Genomic DNA, 22,807 nt, shown 5'->3' with positions numbered 1-22,807 from the left:
GCCACCACACCCGGCTAATCATTTCTTTATATCATTATATACCTATGGATTTCCCACAATCTACTTCGTTTTGCTTGCTAAATTGTTCCAACTCTGACAATTGGGAGATCTTGATGTATCTTTGAAATACCCTTCTTATATTGGTGTGTGTGTGTTTTAAACTGACTTTTCCTCTCTCCCTTTCTTATTTTTCTCCTTCCCTCTCTCCCTCCCTGCCTCTCTTCCTTCTTTCCTTACTTTCAGGAAGTGTGAGAGTTTCTTAGAACATTATATACATGTGCCAGACCTCAAATCACTAGTTTGTCTGAAGGGTCAAGATTTCTTTTAGTAAGTAGATTATTGACTCAAAGGAAATGTTGAATTAAACTCAACATAACTAGACATTATTTTCCTTATTCATCCTCACTTATAAAATATTTGGTGTCCTTTCTTCTGTCAGTTTCACTGGAAGGCTAAGAATAGATAAAAGGCTTCATGAAATCATAGAATTCCTTTGAAAAGAGAAACCTTCAAAATGGACATGTCAACCCTAGACAAAAAGTAGGAAATGCAGCCAGGATAATAAGGCCATGTTTCTTTGCTAGTTGAGACCACACAATTCTTTTCAAGATGGGTTTACTATTGAACTATCACTTGGGAAATTCTTAAATAGAAGAATGTAAGATCAAATTAAATTGGCCATATACTGAATTTATTTATTTTCCCCTATGTATATATTAAATTTAAGAAAATAGACTTCTCTTTAATCAGAGCCAAGGGGAATTCCATCCTGACTTTTAATAAACTACTGTTGCTAGTTTAAACAAAGATACTAAAATGTGTATTGTTACAATGTATCTTTCATATGTGCCCAGTCTCCAAAGCCTTGCTTATTTACAGGTCTCCACAACAGTGAGGTTGCTATAGATATAGCAAAAGCCCAAAGGAAAGCTTGCCGAACTATTGGGAAAACAATTCCATTTCCAAAGGTGAGGAGTGGATACTGAGGTTGAAAGACAGTTGATCTTTAGCATAAAGTCATAGCTGATAACAGATCTTCAAACTAAGTCCAAGACTTCAGGTAAATCTAGGGAACAATTCCTTGATGTTCAAAAGGGATAGTGAATGCTGAGTTTCTTAGTTTAGTTTCTTCCTGTGCTTGCAGCTAATTTGTGCAAGTTAGTGTTGAGTAATAAAGACGCTTTTGAGATAATGATCATGAAGATGACATGAATGTGGCGAGGTGATAGTCTAAGCTCCTGAGTATAAGATGTTTCAATTATAAAGTAACTACAGTTCGCAGTTTCACCCAGGTCCTCTCAAAATACAGTTGCCAGCTCCCACTGGAAGGTTTTCTTTGGCTTTTAGAAGATCTAACTTAATTATTTTTAAGTGTGTGTGTGTGTTCAGTTTCTTTGGTTTTTTAAAATGTTTTTTCCCCACCTGAAACCTATGATCAAGCATGTTCATGTACTGACATTCAAGATCTCCAATGGAGTTTTCCACCCTGAAAGGCCAGGTTATGAGTCCTCCTTATCTTCTATCAATTTGAAGACAAAAAAATGTCTTATGAACATATGATTTGTAAAAATTTAACCTCTCAGTAATGTGTAAAGAGAAGGGGGGAAGGAGGAAATGATGTGGTGGGAAGGGAGGCCAAGCAGAACGTTCATGCCCACAGGATGCACGCTTATCCAATGGCTCAAACAGAGAACTGGGATGGGTTGTCCGGCCACTCGGTAAGAAGCAAATCCTCCAATGAAAACACACTCTGCTCCTCACATATCACTTGACGACTGAAGGAGAACAAGATGTTGATGAGATTAGTACTTCAAAAGCAGGTCTTCCAGAATGGCAAACCCACTGTAGTTCAGAGTAGCTGAAGAGGAAGAAAGACACAGCCGGCCAGGACAGCAGACATTGGGACACCCACTTGTCTTCTAGGCTGGCTCTGTTTTCTGCCTTGAATACTCAAGGAAGACTGCAAGATCATATTTAAGGTGATCTCTGCAACAACATCAGCTTCACAAAGTTATCACTGCAAAGTTTGGGACATGGGAGGTAAGGTTTAATCCTTTGTCTGACTTCATCTTCTCTCCATAATATTTGGAAATCCATCCTTTCTGTTTGTTGATGAGGTAACTATTGGTTTCTAAAGTTCTTCTCTTCTGCCTCACCCTCCAAAGTAAAAATGCACCATAGTATGTAAATTTCATTTCTATAGAATACTTTTTAGTTGAAACATTTGCAGACTTTATTCACCAATAATAGAAATTCTATGCATGCCTTTTGAGAATGAGTCTTCCTAGTATGAGATTATATAGCCGTTATTTCATAGTAAGTGACTCCTCAGTTTCTCTTCAAGACCCCTTTTATTCTTAGTCCAATTCTAATTTATAGAGTTAAAATGGCCATTTAAAATGTAGCCTTGTACAAGAAGACGATCTAATTATTCAGCACCGTAATGAATTATAGAGCTTTCCCAGAGTATTTCACCTGAGAGAACGGGTGTGTCAAATGTGATCGCATGAATTTTCCAGCAAGCCAGTGTAGAGGCCAGAATATTGAGTGTTTAGTGCTGTGCTCTGAGAGTTATTTTACACTGCTCAAAGAACGAATGTTGGTAATTCATATTTCTTTCTATAGTGCTAGAAATATGCATTGTACTGGAGAGGGCTTTCATACACATAAAATATACGAGGTGTGATAGTGGTATAATTAATATTCATACAGATAATCAGACTCCTCTATTTGTGATTAGTCCAAAAAAAAATAGTTTTAAAATCTGAAGCAAACCCTCAAAGAGTTCAAGTGAGTTCCTGGAATAGGAAAATATCAATTTCTCTTGTGTGGATGCGAATGGCAGAGGTCAGTATACCTGCAAGTGTGTGCATGTACGTAGGTATACCAGAGGTCTATGTCCAGTGTGTTCCCCAGTCACTGTTTTAGACACAGAATCTCCCAAGGATCCTGGAGCTCACTGATTTAGTAGACTGGCTAGCCAAGTAAGCCCCGGGGCTCTTCCTGTTATCTTCCCTGATGTTGGAAAACAGGCCCAAGCCTGTGACCCTGGCATTGTTTTTTAAATGTCGGGGATCGAACTCAGATCCTTACTCTTGTATGGTAAGCACTTTGCCAGTTGAGCCATGATCCTAGCCCCAAATATCAACTTCTTTAGGCTCCTGATAGTCAAACAAGAGGCCATATTTAACCTTAGCCCATCCACCTGCCTGGAGATCTGTTCTTACTATGAAGCCTTGAATATCTGATCGCACTTCCATCTTCACTGTGGTATGCTTGTGTAAGCTACTGCTCCACGCAGCTGTCTGAGTACTGTGAAGCATCTGATTGACCTCCGTTAACAGTTGGAGTTGATTGTTCTGGTAACATTGTATGCTGCTCTGTTTAAAGTATGACTTTAGGCTTAAAGGTAAGCAGACTGACCACATATTCTTATTTTGTCTTGTAAATAGCATTTCGAAGAGTAAGACAGGTATTGTAAATTTATTACAGCTAAAGAACTTAATGTTAGGTTTCATTAACAATAAAAGAAAGATAGTCTATAAGTTATTGTCTTGTTTTTAGGCTAACTGGTGTCAAGGAAATTTTTATTTAGTCAAGCAAGCTGCGATGTGATTTCATTGAGTCAAGTTCAACCAATGAATTAAAACAGCTTCCAGATTTCAACCTCCGCTGGAGGTTTAAAACTATAATTTCTAGAGAAGGTACTTGCCCAGGTGGCTTTCGAAAGATTAGCTTCTGCTCTATGCCTGTATCTACACTAACATTTCATGAAAAGACTTTATGGAACCAGGGTGAACTTAGTAAGAAAGAGTGTCTGAGGAGGCAAATCCCTTGGGTCACTGCCTTCTTAGCCTTGATCAGAAACCTAAGCAGGACATATATGCAGTTAGTCACTATCATGACCATGATTATTGTGTGAAAATAGGTCAGAATATCGCTGTGGTCCTGGACAGGGAATATAGTGGAAAGGGCTTCTCTCTGTATCTTAGCATCCAAGCTCTAGTTATGACCTGGGCCATCCTCCAGCAGTACCATCTGTCAGATAGTAAAGAGAATCAGAGATTAGCATCTCCATCCCTTTGCTGGTGGATGGTATCCTCACACCAGCTGGTTAAAGGAGATTGAGGTATGATTTTTACAAGTATAGGTGTATGAACTTTGCGCCAGTGGCCACGAAGAGCTGGTTACACTGTTCTTTTTATCAATTATCTGACAGAGAGTCTTTAACGACTTCATGCTGTAGGTTGCAAAACATTTTATTAGTGTCAACTCTAAATTGTCTGGGGATGGAAGGAGTTGAAAGAGCTGGACATCCACATTTGTTGAACAGAGCAATATAATGAAGACCACTGGGGGTTAAACACAGAAGTAGGAAAAAGGTCATGGCTGTTGGGGTGCTTATGAGCCCTTGATGAAAAAAATTAGATTGGGTAGGTGCAATTCAAAGACATACCATCCAAGGCTTCACCGCTTGCATTGAGTCTAAAATTCCATCGGTCCAGCCTATTCAGGGGGGTTAAAAATGTCTTCAGTCTTTCTCCTTTTAGTATGTAATGATCCCATGGAAGATAGAATGCTTCAAAGGGTACAGGCTTATAGAGAAGACACCTAGCTGGACCTGTTCTGAAATATATTAGCTTTTAGTCAGGAAATAGAGTGAATATTTAACACAAGAGAATCTCTGCTATTTCCACAAGAGTCAGGGCCTAGGCAGTTTTGAGATACAGGAGGGTAAGTGGAAAATTATGTGTCAGATCACTTAATTGGAGCTCTGAGTTACACAGAAGGTTTGCTATTAGAGTACGAGTTGACAATATGACTTGGAGAGAATGGTGGGTGGCAGTAAACCCATGGACACAGAGGAGGAAAGCATGTGGTCTCACCTGCACCAGTGGCATAGAGATCTTTACCCCGAAATAAAGAAGACAGTTGTCCTAGTAGATTTGATGAGGGAGGAGTCAAATTCTAGGCCTTGTCTCAGAATTATGGGTAGTTTGTGTCAACCAATGGAAGACATGTTTCTTATGAAGACTGTAATCTTAGAAATGTAGAAGGCTAGATTCTGCTTATTTGTATGAAATGTGAGTACATTTGATAAAACAAGTGCTAACAAAATCCCTTTTGGAAAATGTAGTACATGTACAAACACTGCACACACACACACACACACACACACACAGAGAGAGAGAGAGAGAGAGAGAGAGAGAGAAAGTCCACAAAAGATACCTGATTTTAAAATGGACTTTGAGAAAGGGTAATAGAATATGTAGACATAGAGGCAGGAGGGGGTAGAAACTATTTGGGAGAGTAGAGAACCAACAAAAGTATGAAGGGGAGGTTAGGAGAGGGCAAGGGGATTGGCAAATAAAGAGAAAAAAATGGACTTTGATCTACCAAGAATAACATCAATCTGTAATACTTTGTAAATTGTGTTATTACCTTTTATTGCAGTTACAGGGGCCTATGAACATGTGTTTCTAATTGGATATAGATAGAAATTAATTTACTATTTCCCAGGTGTTCTCACTTACTTATAATTTATATCTTTCAAGGGAAGATGAAATATTATATTACATCTTATATGAAAATAAAATAATTTAAGCCGTTGGGACCCCAGTTGGGAGAGCTCTGGGTGAAGGTGTGTGCATGAAAAAAACCTAAAAACATCTAGAGCATTTGGTGGTGTGTTATCAGGTCAATGATCCATAAACAGTGGGCATTTGAAAAGCAGGAGAACACTATCCTTTGAAGCCACCCTGGAAATAAGGGTCTTTATGTGAACTCAGAGAGGGCTCTGATCCAATTAGGTGAGTCCCATCACATAGGAAACCTATCACTTCCTGGACTGTGAAATACATGGGAAATGGTCTTGGTCCAAGTATTTGAAGTAGATAATACATTAATCCTATAGTTTATTTTTGGACCTGATAGCATATAATTGAATATAATCTGCCAACCAGTCTATCTCTGTGAGCAATGAAGAGGTTTTTCAGGCATTTCAGGCTCAGACAGAGAACATTTTCTGATTTGACTATTACAAACTTCTAGAAGAAGAAAGGAAGTAATAGAGAGATGAGGGAGGTATGAGGAAGGTAGGGGAGTTAGTAACAGAGAGGAAGAAAGAGAGGCAGGGAAAACAGAAATGAAAATGAACAAAAGGAAGAGAAGGTGAAAGAAAGGGCAGAGAAAAGTATACATAACGTGGTGTGTGTGTATGTGTGAGCACATGTGTATATGAATGTGTGTGTGTGTGTGTATGTGTATGTGTGTGTTTAGTTAAAGGTCCAAGGTAAAAATCAACAGCTGAATCTGAATTTCAGCCACAACACTTGAACATGTCGCTATGAGAATCAGGCTACAAACACAGAAAAGAATTCTTCTCTAGGGGAGAAGATGAAAGTTACAATAATATCTATGTATGAAAATGTGATAACAAGATCCATTAACTTGTCAATTTACTGCAAAATACCAACAAGATTCTTGAGGAGATGAAGATGGAGAGGAGGAGGAGGAAGGGGAAGATAAAGAAGGAAACGGAGAAGCATGAGGAGGAGGAAGAAGAGGAGGAGAAGGAGGAGGAGGTCTCTGCTGACTGTGAGATGAGAGGCAGACAGACTTATAAACGGGTCACACAGACACAGAGAGTCACAAATTTCATGAAAAGCGCTTTTAGGGCAGCTACCAAGACATAATAAAGGTAGACCTGAACAGGACGCCTCCCCTAACATCGATAAACATTTGGAGAGCTCCTCTAATCTCCAGGACATTTGCAGCAATACCACCATTATTTCCCATGACACCCATGTAGGTTTACATGTTAGACTTCCATTTTCAGCAGAGAGAGAGAGCTGTTGCCCAGGAAGATTAAATGTCTTACTTCACATCACTCAAGATGGCAGCTGAAAAACTCACAGCCTCTTTTGATTTTAGAGTATCTCTCTTCCTCTTCCTCATCTTCAGGGAGCCCACTAGTTACCTCCGAGGAAGAAACTGAACTGATCCGAGGGGACAGTGCCATGCCTACCTGAAACTACTTATATACAAAAAGTCCAAACCAACAAAACAAAAACCTTGAAAGACTTGAAGGTCTATATGTGCAGTAAAATATGTACTACATTTTTATCACAATCGTTATTTTAAATATATCTGAGTTCTGTAATGATGAAGCTTTGTCACCCTGCTTAAAGTTGAGAGAAAAGTTCCCATGTGTTGCTGAGTTTCAGGTAATCAAAAGGGACACTGCTCATAGACATTCACTTCTAAGAGCTAGAAGATGGGTTGTGGTAGAACAAAATTGGCTAGCATCCCTGATTCAAGACATGGGGTAGCAAATTGTCTTAGTGTTTCTATTCCTGCCCAAACATCATGACCAGAAAGCAAGTTGGGAAGAAAAGGATTTATTTTGCTTATACTTCCACATTGGTGGTCATCACCAAAGGACTAGAACTCATACAGGGCAGGAACTTGGAAGCAGGAACTGATACAAGAGCCATGGAGAGATATTACTTACTGGTTTGCTTCCCAAGGTTTGCTCAGCTCGATTTCTTATAAAACTGAGAACTACCAGCCTAGGGATGGCACCACCTACAATACCCCCCCCACACACACACACCCTTGATTACTAATTGAGAAAAGGCCTTACAGCTGGATCTCATGAAGACATTTCCTTAAAGGGGAGGGTCCTTTCTCTGTGATAACTCCAGTTTGGGTCAAGTTGACACACAAAACCAGCCAGTACAGGGCTGTAAAGGAAACAAGGACAGATGAGTTGCCAGTGGCATCAGATATCAAAATTCTCTGTATCTTGAGAAACATATGTGGAAACGGGGGAAAAAGAGAGGAGTGTGAAGGAAGGGAAAGGAGGAAGGTGGGTGTCCCATTCAGAGATCAGAGCATGAGTGTGGTTTAATTAACCTCAGGGCTCACTTTGGAGCACAGTAGATTAAGAAAGTGGGGAAGAGAAATGGGGAAGGAGAGAAAAGCTCACACTGAACCTGACGTGCAACCTGGGAATCATTTCTACTGAGATGACAGAGTCGGAAGGGAATTAGTGAACGCCATTAGCGGAGGCTGATCTAGTATGAATGTGGAGAACTTGTCAAATGAGAAAGCTGAGAGAGAGAGAGGGAAAAAAAACTACTACAAAGATACTGCAAGGTTCTTGAACAAGATAATGTGAAGACAAAAATAGTCAGTACTCAAGGGTCAGCAAGCATCATGGAAGAGGTGGTCTAAAGATTGTAGACCCAGAGGACCAAGAGAAGTGCTACAATGTTGTATCTTCTGGATATGCGAGGGAAGTTATGCCCATGAACTCCAAACAGTACAGTTGTTCACACAAGTCCTTCACAACACCTCACCACTCAAAATACCAACATGAAAGGGGTATAGGGGGCATCAAAAGGCTCTGTCCCCAAGTTGAAGCAGTATATAAAGTCCATAGGTACTGAGAATGGAGAATCAGTTTTCTTTAGAGGTGAGCCCACTGATAGGTTGTCCATGTTGCTCCAAATACCTCAAAGTACCACTATTTGGATGTGTGTGTGTTCATATATGTATATGAACAAAAATTTGAGAGGGTGATGGAGAGACACTGGAGGAGTTAGGAGTTAAGGAAAGATTAATAAACATACTTTATTCATGTATGAAATTCTGAAAAAAATCAACGTGAGTTTTACAAGAACATAATTGGTCAACCTGTGAAATTGTGAGCAAAACCAAATATAAAATTTATAGCAAGATTTTGAGAAAAATCCCTCATTGCAAAATAGTTTTTATCAAACATTTTCATACAATATATTCTAATCAAATTTTTCCTCCTTCAACTCCTCCCACTCATCCTTCAAATCACCCAATCCTACATATTCTCTCTCTCTCTGTCTCTCTCTCTCTCTCTCTCTCTGTCTCTCTCTCCCTCTCTCTCCAGAAAACAAAGAGGCAAACAAAAAATTTAGAAAAGGTAAACTCCTATATATTTAACTCGTTAGCCAACCTCTTTAAAATTCGTTGAAGTTATCTGGAATCCAAGATTCTTATGAACCTGGTCATGGACAACCTAGGCTATAATCGAGTTATGACCCAATACTGAATTATCTTGCTGTTCTACTTCAGACTAAAAAGATTGTAGAGGAAGATCTGGGTTTATTTAAAAACAGTTCTTAATGATTGACATGTTCTCTTTCTGCAGCAGTCGTGAACAGTTGCCACACTCAGTGTTCCTCATTGAATTAGCTGTAGCATTCTAAAAGCATGGGAAACTACCCTCTGGAAATGAAACAAAGCTTGGGTTTCCCCCCTCCCCTTATTTTAATAGTTTACATATCCATGTGGTTAAGTAAGTAGGAAAGAGCCAGGCAGGTATGGATGGAGAAGCCCATTAGAGCTACACGTCTTCTGTCTTGTCAATGACTAGCCCTGTGTCCTTACATATTAACTGTTGATTCCGCTCACAGGTTTTTAATCTTAGGAAATTATGCAGGACTTTTTGCTGTTATTGTTGTTGAGATCTGGGGCTTTCTTTTCTTTTCTTTTTTTTTAAAGATATTTTCTTTATTTACATTTCAAATGCTATCCAGAAAGTTCCCTATACCCTCCCCCCACCCTGCTCCCCTACCCACCTACTCCCACTTCTTGACTCTGGGGTTCCCCTGTACTGGGGAACTGTAAAGTTTGCAAGACCAAGGGGTCTTTCTTCCCAATGGTGGCCAACTAGGCCATCTTCTGCTACATATGCAGTTAGAGACACGAGCTCTGGGGGTACTGGTTAATTCATATTGTTGTTCCACCTACAGGGTTGCAGATCCCTTCAATTCCTTGGGTACTTTCTCTAGTTACTCCATTGGGGGCCCTGTGTTCCATCCAATAGCTGACTGTGAGCATCTACTTCTGTATTTGCCAAGCACTGGCATAGCCTCATATGAGACAGCTATATCAGGGTCCTTTCAGCAAAATCTTGCTGGCATATGCAATAGTGTCTGGGTTTGGTGACTGATTATGAGATGGGTCCCCAGGTAAGGTAGTCTCTGGATGGTCCATCCTTTTGTCTTAGCTCCAAACTTTGTCTCTGTAACTCCTTCCATGGGTATTTTGTTCCCTATTCTAAGGAGGAATGAAGTATCCACAAGTTGGTCTTCCTTCTTCTTGATTTTCTTGTGTTTTGCAAATTGTATCTTGAGTATTCTAAGTTACATTTACACAATAGAGTACTACTCAGCTATTAAAAACAATGAATTTATGAAATTCTTGGGCAAATGGATGTATCTGGAGGATATCATCCTGAGTGAGGTAACCCAATCACAGAAGAACTCACATGGTATGCACTCACTGATCGAGGGCTTTCTAAATGAGAGCATAGCTTTCTACCAAACTGTGGACAGGGCAAGACAGAGCTTCCCCTTCCCAGGGTAACAAGCTGAAGGCAACATTCCTTTGCAGAAAGCAAAGATGAGCTCTCCATGTCAAACCTACTGTGTAGTAGAAGTGACATTGGATATGAGCAGGTAACCTAATTGTAGGTAGGGGGACCACAGAAAACGTCCTCAGCCACCCAGGATTGAGTCCTGGCTTTGCTACCTACTCCTCATCTGACTTTATCAACCTACTTTTCTGAACTTCATATGTCTTGTCTGTAGCAAAGTGTCCACTCTGTATGTATACTCTATTGAGTATAAGATGACCTAAAGCATGCACATCTGTACTCATATATTGAGTTCTCAATAAATGGTAGTTATTACTCTACACTTCATGAGCATGCAAACCCCTAACATTCTCTAACAGAAATGAAAACAAATGAAGACTGAGGGTTTTTTTTTTCATTTTTATTTATTTATTTATTTATTTATTTATTTATTTATTTAATTGTTTAATTAGGTATTTAGCTCATTTACATTTCCAATGCTATACCAAAAGTCCCCCATACCCACCCACCCCCACTCCCCTACCCACCCACTCCCCCTTTTTGGCCCTGGCGTTCCCCTGTACTGGGGCATATAAAGTTTGCGTGTCCAATGGGCCTCTCTTTCCAGTGATGGCCAACTAGGCCATCTTTTGATACATATGCAGCTAGAGTCAAGAGCTCCGGGGTACTGGTTAGTTCATAATGTTGTTCCACCTATAGGGTTGCAGATCCCTTTAGCTCCTTGGGTACTTTCTCTAGTTCCTCCATTGGGAGCCCTGTGATCCATCCATTAGCTGACTGTGAGCATCCACTTCTGTGTTTGCTAGGCCCCGGCATAGTCTCACAAGAGACAGCTACATCTGGGTCCTTAAATAACACACAAGAAACTTACTTAAGAAAATTGTAAATGGAATTTTACATTCAAAAGCAAGAGAGAATATTTTCACATTTCCTCCTCTGCCTTGGTTGTGACCTGTGGTACCAGGTAGTGCTCAGAGGAGCTCTGGAAAACACAAGAAAACACCCGTTTTTTATCTTGAGTCTTCTGTGAAGGAGCCTCTCTCTATCTTCCACCTGGTATGGGAGTTCTAGAGCCCACCTTTCTCACTTTTTTAAAAGTCAGCTGTAAACAATGTTATCAAGATGCTTTCCTGTGCAAAGAACAACTAAATAAAACCATGCTTGCCTTCCTCTCCCTTTTCAAAGCCAAGGTCTCTGCTGGGGAATCAGTTCTCAGCGTTTCTTCTCAACCTACAGAAATGCTAATCACTCTCAGGTCAAATAAAGAGAAAGAGAGGGAGAGGGAGAGGGGGAGGGGAAGGGGGAGGGGGAGGGGGAGGGGGAGGGGGAGGGGGAGGGGGAGGGAGGGGGGAGGGAGGGAGGGAGGGAGGGAGGGAGGGAGGGAGGGAGGGAGGGAGGGAGGGAGGAAAAAATGAAACAGACCTGCACACCAAAGTCTGAGATAAAGAGTAGGGCGAGTTTCCCAGTTCAGAGCAGGTATTTAGAGTTTTATTCGGTGGTTTCGAATGCCTGTTCTGAAGCCTCAGAGAAAAACTCTACCATGAAGAATGGAACTACAAATTGTCACCTTGATCTTCTAGCTCGGCCCACACAACCACCTGCTTCCTCTCTGCCTCTCTGCTTCTCTGCCTCACCCCCTGTGCGCTCTGCTCCTCCCTCTTCACACCCTACTCCTCCCCTGCACACTTTGCTCCTCCCCTTCACACCCTGCTCCTCCCCCTGCACACCCTGCTCCTCCCCCTGCACACTCTGCTCCTCCCCTGAACACCCTGCTCCTCCTCCTGCACACCCTGCTCCTCCCCCTGCACACCCTGCTCCTCCCCCTGCACACCCTGCTCCTCCCCCTGCACACTCTGCTCCTCCCCCTGCACACCCTGCTCCTCCCCCTGCACACCCTGCTCCTCCCCCTGCACACTCTGCTCCTCCCCCTGCACACCCTGTTCCTCCCCCTGCACACCCTGCTCCTCCCCCTGCACACCCTGTTCCTCCCCCTGCACACCCTGCTCCTCCCCTGCACACTCTGCTCCTCCCCCTGCACACCCTGCTCCTCCCCTGCACACTCTGCTCCTCCCCCTGCACACCCTGCTCCTCCCCCTGCACACTTTCTCTTCTGCTTTCCCTCTCCTTCTGCAATCATAAATATCATTGTTGGTTTTCATTCGTCACTCTCCCTTTGCCAGACACCGTGCTAAATGCCCACTCTATGCATCATTGTTTAACCTGTCCAACAAAACTGCGATTTACAAAATAGTACTTTCAGAACAAGAAAAAAATGAAAAGGCTGCTACTCAAAGATTACAATGTCTTCAATGAAAACAGACCATACGTGAGTGGGTATCAATCATCTCAATGGAAACGCTTTTTTCCTGAAATATAAAGAGGCAACATAAATGGAATTTGTGTTACCTTAATGGCATTGTATGAGGATAACAGTAAATGGCTTCAAGTGCTTATACATGAGGATTTGATATATCAGGTTTAAAATAAGCTTGTTATTTGTTTAAATGCCTTGTTTTTATTGAATTATATATGCAATTCATGGTTGTGTGTTTTTCTGTAGTGGAGTTACTTAATAACTATCTTGGAGTAAAAGGAAGGAAGGTAGACTATTAATGTAACCCTTATGTATATAGTTCAGCCCAACATAGATTAGACTGTTGCATATATGTTATTTTTATGTAAGACACATTCCATATTGTTTGTGTAAACATACTGCGGACCATATTCTCAGGTGTTATTTGTACCTTATAAGAAACTATAGTAAGCCTAAGGGATGTATAACTGTGGTCTGCTTTGGAAGTACAGCAGAACTGTACTTCAATCCAGGCCTTGCAACCTCATGGCTATATGACCATGGGACAGTTCTTTAGCCTATGTGAAGTCTATATGACCATGGGACAGTTCTTTAGCCTATGTGAAGTCTATATGACCATGGGACAGTTCTTTAGCCTATGTGAAGTCTATATGACCATGGGACAGTTCTTTAGCCTATGTGAAGTCTATATGGGCTTCTTTCTTTGGTAAGCATGGAGTAATGATGGATGCTTTTCCCAGTCATTATGAAGGTGGATTGAGGAAGCAAATGAACACTTAGTGTAGAACACACAGTCCGTATTGTCTGGTCCTCTTTCTCCACAATCCTTTCACTTTTATAGCAATGTGCTTCAGTCTACACCTGCACTGATACTGACCTACATGATATAACATGTATGCATATATGTGCATGCTTTTGGGTAGACTCATGTTCACATATGGAACCACATTCATAAGAACATACATCTATGGAATTCCACGTATATCTCCCACTGCAATATCAAGTTTCATTTCAATCCATGTAGAACGTTATATAGAACCTTACAGAGACATAAAAGCTAAAAAAAAAAAAAAAAAAAAATTCCTTCTACTCTGCCTGGGTGACAACAATACCCCAGAAGTCATGGATGTGTCCTAGCACCACCTAGTGGGAAACTCCATTTTCTACCCCATGATGCAGAAAAATGGTTCTAGTCATTGCTTCCACTCACCATTTTTGAGGTGGGGAAGGGGAGTGTCCTTCCGTCACCCAAAAGAGTACCCATACTAAATAAGGTGATCTGCACTTCTCTCTAGATCTTTCCTGTTTGCTTCCTGAGTGTTTCCAGGTGTGAGTGCATTGCATTGACATCTTCCTGCCTCTGTTGACAAGAAGGACAAAGCTTGAAAGGCCCTCCATCTACTTCATCAACCGGACCTGAGTGACTGTGAGTACAAGCTTCATTTTGAAGTCTGTGTCTTCAACTCTTAGAAGGATATTTGTGTGCTTTATAAGAATGGCTTATGAGCTGGGCAGTGGTGGTGCACGCCTTTAATCCCAGCACTTGGGGAGGCAGAGGCAGGCAGATTTATGAGTTCAAAGCCAGCCTGGTCTACAAAGTGAGTTCCAGGACAGCCAGGGCTACACAGAGAAACCCTGTCTCGAAAAACCAAAAACCAAACCAAACCAAACCAAAACAAAACAAAACAACCCCAAAAGAATAAAAAGTCCTACTTTCAAGGAGAATTTTAACGTTTACACAGTTCCATAGACCATTTGTGTCCAAGACATCGGCTGGCATTGGTGTTCTTGTGGTCATGAAGGAAACCAAATTGATTATAGAAATTATTCCTTCGTCTCTTTGATTATCTCATGGTCAATTCCTTTAGTGAGTGGGATTTTATGCAACCCAGACCATTGCGGTTGTATTTGTACAGATGATTATTATGCACGTGTGCTATGCTATTCAAAATCTGGGAGGTGACCGAGAGATGCTGCCATGGGTGAGGTAAACACACCAATTCATATTCTGATTAGTTAATTGGGCTGAAGAGCTAATAAATGCTATGAAATTCACTCAAACCATTATCAATATTTCAATGAAATGATCAGACAAATTAATTATCCTATTTAGGCTTCTCGTTTAACAGTATGTCATATATAAGTAAGTAGAAAGCCATTGATCGTCATTCTCAAATTAACATGTCCCAAATGCCCCCTCAGGTTCAGAGACACTTGTATTGGTAATAGATTACCCCACAAAACATTCCTATACTTACATACGTTAGCTCTGGCCCCAGTACTTGCGATAAAAATAGCAGAGATTTCTACCTAAACGCCCCCAAAATCCAGGAAAAAAATAAGAATAAGACAGCAGATAAATGAGAATTAGGATTGAGACTTCTCAGTTGAATAGGTTCATCATAATATTTCAACTACTTATATAAGCCAACTCTTGTAGAAGGCGACAAAAATATGGGTCACACACCATGTTCTACCTTTCTCCCCAATGCAATAAATTAGAAGCAAATGAACATGGTCAACACATGGCGAGAGCATAGCTCATCTGAAAGGGGCTGGGTTTGTTTTGGCAAAGGTTGAATGCCCAAAGCTTGCCTTCTGATTTCGTTACTCACGTGGTAAGTTCTGGGCTCCCGCATCTCGTGAGGGATGTATAGGAATGTCAGTCTCTGGGTTGGGGAACTGTGAAGGGGAAAAGAAAAGCCCTGTGCTTTCACTATGTTTGAGATGATTGATTTACAAACAGGTTCTATATCAATGGCATGTGTTTCTCGGAGAATGGTCTTTGGCACCCTCTGCCTCTTTTGCAATATTACAGTCTCTGATATTCCCTTCTTCAACTCAGAAATCATTGATACTAAGTTGATCTGTATTGACAATTTCATGTAGTAACACCATCCTGCTTTATGCTAGAGTAGGGTGGGGGGGGGGCATTATTTTATCTTTTACTTGGTGCTCAGGCAACACTCACATTGATTTCTTGGCTTCCATGTTTGGTAGACGATCATTTGTGCGTTTCCTGGATTGTCTTTATCCAGACTGTATTTCAGAAGAATCTACAATAGCTCATCATTAACAGCAAACATTTATTGAACATTTATGGGCTGTGGATCAGGCTCTAGGCTACAAATTGGAGATAATAAGAAAAATTTAATGTTCTTCCCTACCCTGGAGGATTTTTCTATCTCTGTGACCATATTTCTCAAACAAACAAACAAACAAAAAACAGTAACAGCAAATGATATGTAACAGATCACACTCTAGGAGCACTATAGGCAGTAGTTGTTTCTACTCGGAGAAGACAGAAATTGGTGAAGGCTAGATGGCCTGAGATGGTGTTAGGATCGCAGTGACTTCCTAAGAGAAGTAAAGGTTCTGTGTATAGGATACTGAGTTTGAGATGTTTTTGAAGGTCTCATTAAACAAAAGCAAAACCACAGTACCTATATTCTAAGCTGCAATCACTTCATTATTCACGGGGTAAGACGAAGAATCCATGTTCAGCTGTATTTTTTTCAGTGCACCTCAACTGACACATGGAGGGAAAGCCAAACAGCCTGCTAACTGTGTCACTAAGATCCTGTACGCCAGACCTGCCTTGCTTTACTTAAATTATTTCCCTAATTCTCCTGCTTTGGAAGCTCTTTTCAGAAAAATGGGTATTTGATGACTTCTCAAAGCTAAACTGTATTCTTATATATCAGAAGAAAGGAGCATAGAAAGTAACTTGTATTGGCGTTTGATCACAGAGAGGATGCTAATCTCGCAAAGGGAATCACAGTATATGAGAAGTTCTGGGTTGTTGTTGTTGCTGTTTCAGGTTTTTTTTGAAGATGAATAAGTTGCTAGTCATTTTGTAGCTCTTACTAGTCCAGACAGATATGTCTTTTTCTCACCTTATTAACTGAAAACACTGTAGGAAGATTGTGGAAGGATTATATTTTTAAAGGAAAGGTCCAGGGGCCTTCCTAATACTAGTTCTTTTTCTTGATCTCTTTGTGACTCTTATAGCTTCCTCTTTTTTCTTTTCCCTTCTTTTCCTTTTTTAAACCTCTATGTATTATAATTAATTTTGGCTTTGGAAAAATAGAGGCAGGGAGGAAATAAAATCCATAGATTCTTCCTTTCATTTCATATAGAAATATCAACTGTGTGGAGCACACGGCATGCCACAGATAAGTCTTCATAAAGACAAGTTAATCTTTTTCCATTGTAGAGCAGATTCTTAGATTTAATTTGGGGAAATATTTAGTGAATTTAAAATATAATATGTTCACTCAAGGATATTCTTCTTTCACAAGACATATCTGTAGGTATTACAGACTAGAAGGTAGGGTTGCCTGTCTTCTTTAAGGGATTTTTTAAGGTTGTCATCTCCAGTTATTTCTTTTACTGTAGTGAAAGATGCATAAAAGAAAACCTCTCCCTTAGGCCATTTTAAGTGCAGAGTTCAATGGCATCCAGTATATTCACATTGTTATGCCACCTCCACCACCATCCACCTCTAGAGTTTTTAATACTATTAAACTGTAATCATAAGATAATAATACCCAGAATCTACATCTCTCAGGCTCTGGTAGCCACTGGTCCACTTTCTATCTCTAAGAATGTGAATGCTCTACGCAATTATAAAGATGAAATCACATGGCAGATTTTATAGCTCTCTTTTTTTCCATGGCTTAGTGCCCTTTGCAAAGGGCTTAGTTTCTGTCTTCAAGTTTGATCCCTGCAGTGTGGGTCAGCACTCCCTTCCTCTTTGAGGGTGAATAATATTATTTGTAAACATACACAAAATTTTATTGTGTAGCACATCAGGGCTCAGGCAAGCAAAATGTTCATTACCATGTCATAACATCTATCTATGTCCATATTTTTGGTATTTTTGGTAACAAGATTCTCTTTATATTATAAAATATATAATGGTGTGATTTGAAAGCTTCAGTATTGATGGTGCTAAAATGAATATGCCAGGTGATTTCAGCCGGAAAATATTCGTTCAGAGACGTGTATTTGTTCTGAGAACAAGTAAAAATAATAGCCTGAATTAAAAAAAAAACATTTCTAATATATTTTAACTCTCCTTTTCTTCTAAGTCTTTGAAGCAATTTAGCAATGTCAATTCAGTGTCACCAGATCACTAACCTTAAAAGAGGCTCTTCACAAAAGGGGCACGGAAGGTCAAAAGACTCTGTGAGTGTTGCTTCCAGCGGCATCCATCCCAGAGTCTCTTGATACACAACGATTTAGAATTCTCTAAGGAATCTCACTGCTTCAAAGAAGTATTTATTTTCCAAGGACATCTGAATTCTGAATCATGTTTCGTTGTTATTTTTGTAGTACTTTGAAATGTTCATATTAAAACAAGATAAAATGTTTAAGAAGGTGGCAGAGATCAGAGCATCCGAGACTGTAAAATCTCAGTTCCTTTTGAGTTGGGCTGAGTGAATTGTAATCCACAGACAAATAAATTTGCCTCAATTTTCCCATTTCAGGACAAAAGCATTTATATTTAGTCAGAGTATTCATTTGATACTTTCTGAAGAATTCTTTCGCTGCGCTCAAGTGTTTGTCTACATAAAGAACTTGGAAAAAATTGATGCAGTAAATAATTTCAATACCGGTTGTCTGCTTTTATTGTGGAAAGCACGGTTATGTTATTTAAATAAATTTATTTAAATAAAATGCTGTTTAAATAAAGATTTCTCCTAATCCTTTGGCTCTTTGGAGGAAGAAGTATATGGACGCAGTTAAGGCCTTTGTTAGAAGCAAGTTCAGTGCAGAATACAGTTACTAACCCTGGAACCCAAAGTGAGAGAACATGATGACCATGGGAAGGAGATGGGTGGAAGAAAATCCTCAAGGTTCAGGGGAAACACTCACGCTCTGGGAGAAAGGCACATTTGCAAAAGACCAAAGAGCAACAAAACACACACACACACACACACACACGCGCGCACGCACACACACACGCACACACACAGTAATGCCCTGATTTTGTCTTTTCACATCTATTTTTCTTTTGAGTTTTAACCTTAATTTCCCCAAATTTCCAGAACATATACCTTTAGTTTGCTTTTGAGTAAGCAATATAGTTATTATCTACAAGAAAACAGAATGCATTAGCAACTAAACTGCAGAATGGAGAAAATTCTTTAAGTGGAATATAGTAAATGAATATTGACGGAGGAAGACCACAGAGAGGAAAAGCTACCAATTAGTAAAATTCAAATATCAATAAACCAGGAAGCCATCCAAGGTTGAAGAACAATCTCCAAGGCCCGGGCTTGCGTACAGTGAACATTTGGAGTCTCAGATCAAGGAGCCAAGGTAAAATAGTCACATAACTTTGACTCTTCTGATGACCAGTTTTTATAAAACAGGAGTGTAACTGGGGAGTTAGATTATATTGTCAGATGAAAAATAAATGAGACTGATATAGCAGACAAAGCCACATAGGATGCAGCTAGAAAGAACTTGGTAGTGATTAAGCAGCTTATTCGGAGGTTGGAGAGAGTATCATTTGGTTCTTCTTGAAGCAAGTGTAACACCAGCGGCCACCTGCACTGTGCTCATCTGATAGGAAAGTTTGTATCTAGAAAACACTATCAAGAATGACTCTCATGCCTTTACTTTTTCAATTGAAGTTATCCAGGCCTTTGTTGCTGAGAGAATGGGTCTCGTCCTTCCTCAGTCCTAAGCTTCTGGGTTCTGTTAAGGAGAAAATTGTTTGCAAACAATGTTTCGAGCAACCATAAATTCATTATACTGAGGCAGAATTTTGAACTTGTCCAATTCAAGTTTGCTCTTGGCTCATAAAGGAGTCTGTGAGGGAACCTGTTATATCCCCATTGTCATAGCCTTGAGCCCTGCAAACAGGACATGAAACCATCTGCAATACACTCAACCACTAAACCTGCTTAGGACATTCGGCAACATGTTATTGTGTCCTTTGATTATAATATTTAGAGACAAATATTAAACTAATAGAGACCAATATTAAACTAATTTGAGCAAATAGAGGGGATTGTTGAGATCTATATTAATTCTGGGGCTGCATTCAAATGCATCACAGATCAGCTGTCTCGAACAATAGAAATTTACCTCCCAAGACTAGAGACTCGATATTCAAAGTCAGCTGTTTGTCATTTTGGTTTTTTCCCCCCTAAGGTCTCATTATTTTGTTTGCAGATGGTGATCTTTGCTCTGTGTCTTCAAATGACCTTTCCTTTTGAGTAAATGTATCTCGTATCTCTTCTGTAGGTAGAAAAAAAATTGTCTTTGTTAGAATACCAAGCATATTAGATCAAGACCCACCCTAATGCCTCCTTTGAACTTAGTCACTGTTTTCAAGGTATGCCTGTTCAAGCATAGGGATTTTTGGATAGCATAATTCAGTCAACAACAGGATTGTCTGATCAACATATTTACCTGGTAGAGGTGACACTAGGCTGGAAAATGGATGACTCAAATATGGTTAAGATTTTCTAAATGTCATCTGTGTTGTTTTCATTGTGTATCACTGTTCCACAACAAGTGTTCCTGTAGGAGAGAGCTAGAACATTCTAGCAGTCTGACTCCATATACTCAATACAGGATTTGAGAGGAAAATAAGTGCCTTGCCTTTCAGCTTGAGTTTGGAACTCCCAGAGATAAGCCCCCGATTCTGCTATTGGCATCAGGTCCATCAATCATCAGTTGTCATAAGGCACTATGATTGATCCAAGTTCAGTCAGTGCTCTCCACCAGATCAGTTAGTTATATATCCAAGGAGTCGGGGTCTTACACGGTGTCAGCCTGTTTCTAAAATAGTTGAGAATGTTTGAGTTAGGAGAAAGAGTTCTCCCAAAGGAGTACGGTAGGGAAAATATAGGCCAGATATTCAGTATATCATAGGGGACCAAAGGTAGTCAAATGAGCAGAAGAGTTCCAGTATAATGTAAGAAATTTGGTGGACACAGTAGAATCCTGGGGAATCAGCAAGATTTGAGTTAACCTTAAAGGCAACCCCAAAGATGCTGGAAACTTGTCAAGGGACATGAAGCATGGGCAAAATGCATATGTATTCATAAATGGGCACTTTAAGAAATTTATAGGAATTTTGACACAGTGGAATGGAATATAAAAATTGAGGCCAGAGAGCACACATGCTCAAAATAGGCAGTTTGGGAGGGCCATAGTAGATCAAGAGTGAGCATGTCGTTCTGGCTCTTTTCCCAATTAAACAACAAAGCTCAAAATTTCCATTAAGATGAAGATATGAAGGGGAGGGATGGAAAGTATAATTTGTGGTTGGGTCTCTGAGAAAGCTTAAAATTCCCATGTGATGAGTAGAGCTACAGGAGTCTGGCCATGATACTGATGAGGATTCTGAGATGGAAACATCACCACTTTGATTCTATTTAGTCACTTGTTTGAGATGAAAGGATTTACATCAGTGAGCTTTTAGGACCCTGACAGTTTGACTGGTTTCTGTTTATCTTTCTGTTCAACAAGTATATGTCTTGAGTACTGGCTATCAGCTCCATCTGGCCTCTTTAATGACCTGAAGTTGGAATCCTTATTTGGCACAGGTCCAGTCCATGAAAAACAAAAATGCAGACTAGTCATCATGGCTTAACTGTGAACAATTGGATACCAAATATGACGTCACCACAGAAAGAATAGCATATTAGAGATGGAGACAGTTCTTTTATACGTGCTTCAAGAAAGGAGCATTTCATTGTGAGTTTCCATTGTATTGAAAAGATAAATGCGACTTCCATAGGCAAAGTCAATCAGGGAGAGTGTTCATGGAGATCATACCTGTGCACCAACTGGAGGGAGTCTGAGCAAGCAAGTAAAGGTGTGGTAAAGCCAATAGCATCCAAGACAAAGGCACCAAGGCTTGAAAAGACCAACTTCCCTTCTGATAGCACCACACACCATCTTCTGTTAAATATTATACATGTTAACCCACGTTTGAAACTTTCTATGTCACCTGATATCCATCAACCTCTTCTCTAAGCTCTAGCCCTACATAGAAAGTCTCTCCCTCTCAACTGTGATATTTCCCAAAGAAACTCAACAGGAGGCAACTGAAAAAGAATACCAGCTTTCTCAGTGTTATATATACTCAGCCAACTCCTCACAAGTAATACGGAAAAACATGTGAGAAGACCATCCCTACCATCTTATGCATCATCGTAGACCATCATGTCCCAAGGCTTTAGAATTTTCCAGTAGTTTTAAGGGGTGAGGCCTTTATTACCATCTCCATTTCTCTAAAAATGAGGAAAAGTGAGGCTTATGAAGACGGTGTGTCCTCTATGAGATCCAGAGATAGTGAAAGAGCTGAGAATCTGACTGAAAACAGTGCATATCTGTATGTGTGACATCACACTGAGGGCTTGGGAAGGACAACAGCCCATCCCTGTGTCACAAATGTCACCTGCAATTTCACAGATTATCCAAAACCTTGCCAATTTGTGTAAAGTCCTCCGTTATTCTTACCATTTGTTTGGAGGGCACAGCCTAAATATTGGAAGGCTTCAGAGTAGGGCTTTACTGTAAATAAAATAGGGATATTTTTCAAAATAAAACAGGAGGGAGCATTTCAAGTATAAAATTTTCAAAGACCAAGTAGATCCATGAGTCAAAATGGAGTGAAACAAAGCTAGAAGGCCTGGGAGGAAGCAGACTTAGAGTCAAGGATTCCAACCTTGACCTTAACCAGGGGACAAACCACAGTTTCTACAGTCCTCAGTTTTGGACTGGGACGAACACTCTTCTTTTGAGACATACTAAATTCTTAGCAGAGTGCCAGGTGGAGAGGACCCATTGAAGGAAAGTGGCTGTATTATTTACTTTTTGTTTGTAGAGTGAAAACCTAACCTGTATCTTATGCACAGACACTGTCCCAACCATGAGAAACTTCACCCACTATACAATTTAGCCTGCTGGCCTTTCTTCCACACAATGCACACATGTCACTAAAGAATACAAACTGAAACCCGTCTTTGATGGATTGGTACAGTGTCTTGTCTCTTAACTAGAACAAAAGAAAAAAAAATGTCCCTTTTTGTTGTTCTGCATTT

General features: G+C 40.2%; 1 protein-coding gene across 3 annotated transcripts in view; it reads left to right on the top strand.

The window, feature by feature from the left end:
• The first annotated feature begins 1,792 nt into the window (after positions 1 to 1,792).
• Positions 1,793 to 22,807, top strand: part of Slc14a2 (solute carrier family 14 (urea transporter), member 2) — a 450,807-nt gene continuing 429,792 nt past the window's right edge. For 2 of the 3 annotated variants that reach the window (NM_207651.3, NM_030683.3), the window contains exons 1-2: positions 1,793 to 2,040; positions 14,030 to 14,160. The gene's annotated coding sequence lies outside the window, so the exon portion shown is untranslated. The remainder of the gene's footprint in view (positions 2,041 to 14,029; positions 14,161 to 22,807) is intronic. The other variant, XM_006526488.1, reaches the window with a different exon arrangement.

Source organism: Mus musculus, chromosome 18 (assembly GCF_000001635.26).
Source record: "Mus musculus strain C57BL/6J chromosome 18, GRCm38.p6 C57BL/6J".
Lineage (NCBI taxonomy): Eukaryota > Metazoa > Chordata > Mammalia > Rodentia > Muridae > Mus > Mus musculus.
Note: the sequence above shows the minus strand (reverse complement) of the source record. Positions and strands in the feature narration are given on the sequence as shown.